Source organism: Gossypium hirsutum, chromosome D07, assembly GCF_007990345.1.
Source record: "Gossypium hirsutum isolate 1008001.06 chromosome D07, Gossypium_hirsutum_v2.1, whole genome shotgun sequence".
Taxonomy (NCBI): domain Eukaryota; kingdom Viridiplantae; phylum Streptophyta; class Magnoliopsida; order Malvales; family Malvaceae; genus Gossypium; species Gossypium hirsutum.
In genome coordinates this window covers 39,829,495-39,831,931 of record NC_053443.1, presented here as the reverse complement: position 1 = coordinate 39,831,931, position 2,437 = coordinate 39,829,495, and the positions used below count along the sequence as shown (strand labels likewise).

Genomic DNA, 2,437 nt, shown 5'->3' with positions numbered 1-2,437 from the left:
AATTTAATAAGTATGTATGTGCAATAACATATTTTCCTATTAAGATTTGTTTAATCGGTTGAATTGACATAGTGATATAGTTAGGAGATAAATGGATTTTGGTAGGTGAGTATGTTCATAAGTTACCAAATTACCGAGTTGCCGTGAACTTATTCGTAACAATATAACCATGAGTTTAATAATTCTAAGTTAAGAAATGTAATTAATCTAACACAATTATGTCTTCTTGATTAAAATCATATTTTAAAATCATGCATTTGAGATTTATTTATTTAGTTCATTTAGTTTAAAATCTTAGTTTTTAATCACCCTCCTCAAACAAAATATTTTTCTTCACCAAAGTTTTTTAAATAGCATTCATAAATAATTCTTTTCACAGTCCCTGTGGGTACGATAACTCGACATTTACTTGTCACTTTATTACTTGTTGCGATTGTGTACACTTGCACATTTCCGTCGTTCCAAGTTTTTGGCTCCGTTGCTGGAGACTGTGTTTTAAAAAAGTCATTATTTGTGAACTTGTTAGTTTTGCATTTTGGTTTATTTTTCTGTTCAAATTTTAACTTAGTTAATTTTTCTGTGGTTATTTCAGGTGTTTATGAGTATTGACCGAATAATCGGTTTACTCCCTATAGACCTTGAGATTGAACGAACTTTTCGATAGCGAAGAAGACAAGTAAGTCAGAGAAGGACTGAAGAGATGAACTTCGAAAATTCGAATCAAGGAAACGGAGCAAACCTTGCTCAAAATCCTTTCCGTATTGCTAATGATAGGGATAGAGCTTTAAGACAATATTCCCTCCCAATATTTCATGATCTTAATCCGAGTATTAGGATACCCGAAATTGAGGCACAACAGTTCGAGTTGATGCCAGTCATGTTCCAGATGCTTCAGACAATGGGCCAATTCAGTGGAATGCCTACCGAAGATCCTCACTTACACTTAAGACTGTTTATGGAGATGAGCGATTCTTTCAAGTTAGTCGGAGTACCCGAAGATGCATTACGATTGAAGTTGTTCCCATATTCACTAGGGATAGAGCTCGAGCTTGGTTGAACTCATTACTACCAAACTCAATTTCAACATGGCAAGAGTTAGTAGAAAATTTCCTTATGAAGTATTTCTCGCCTAGCAAGAATGGTAAGTTGAGGAACGAGATCACTGCTTTCCAACAAACAGATGATGAGTCATTGTATGAGGCATGGGAAAGGTAAAAAGAATTGTTACGAAAGTGCCCTCATCACGGAATCCCACATTGCATACAACTTGAGACATTTTATAATTGTATCAATACTCACACGACGATGGTAGTGGATGCTTCTGCTAATGGTGTTCTTCTTTCTAAGTCTTATAATAAGGCTTATGAAATCATTGAGAGGATTGCCAGCAACAATTATCAATGGCCAACCAATCGAGCAATGTCAGGAAGACGAGTCACTGGAATAGTGAAGTAGACGCTCTTACTTCACTCGCATCTCAAGTATCATCAATATCCTCAATGTTAAAAAATATTACTACTAATGGGTGTAATATTTTTGCAGCACAGCCACTGAATCAATTTGAAAATGTAGCCTATGTTTATTATGGGGAAGGAAATTTGTTCAAAGAATGTCCATCAAACCCAGAATGAGTGTATTACATGGGTAACTAGAACCAAAATCGAGGAAGGCAAGGGCTGCAATCAAATTTCTATAACCCATCATGGCGAAACCACCCGAATGTTTCCTGGAGTAACCAAGGGGTAGGAACTAGTAACAATTATGTCCAAGCTAGATTGACCCAGCCACCTAGTTTTTCCCAACAAGCTCAGAAACTAACCCAAGTTGAACCATCCAATAGCCTAGAATATCTAATGATGGCATACATGGCGAAAAATGACGCCTCTCTAAGGAATTTGGAGAATCAAGTGGGCCAGCTTGCAACTGAACTCAGAAACTGACCACAAGGTGCTTTACCTAGTGATGCGAAGAATTTGAGGAATCCAAAGAAGGAGCATTGTAAAGCGTTAACATTGAGGAGCGGAAAGACTTTAGAGCCCAATTCCATCGAAGTTGAGAAGGAGCCAATTGATGATCAAGACTCAAAGAAAGTTCAACCGAGTGTTGAAATTCCAGTTTCATCAGAAATTGAATCTGTAAAATTCGACAAGGTAACTTCTGAACCAGCTAATTCTGATAAACTAATAACTCCGTTAGATGCAGAATTACCATAGAAAATGAATCAACCAGTTCTAGTAAAAAAACCTCCACCACCCTACCCTCAAAGACTTCAGAAGTAGAAGCAGGAAATTCAACTCAAGAAGTTCCTAGACGTACTCAAGCAAATTCATATCAACATCTCGTTGGTTCAAGCACTTGAACAAATGCCGAAGTACGTCAAATTCGTGAAGGATATCATGTCTAAAAAAATGAAGGCTTGGAGAATTTGAGACGGTAG

The 2,437-nt window shown here is 36.9% G+C and overlaps 1 non-coding gene across 1 annotated transcript; it reads right to left on the bottom strand.

The window, feature by feature from the left end:
- Nucleotides 1-1,143: 1,143 nt before the first annotated feature.
- Nucleotides 1,144-1,250, bottom strand: LOC121219633 (small nucleolar RNA R71). The gene has a single exon (XR_005916523.1). It is a non-coding gene; the product is annotated as a small nucleolar RNA R71 (small nucleolar RNA).
- Nucleotides 1,251-2,437: the final 1,187 nt, after the last annotated feature.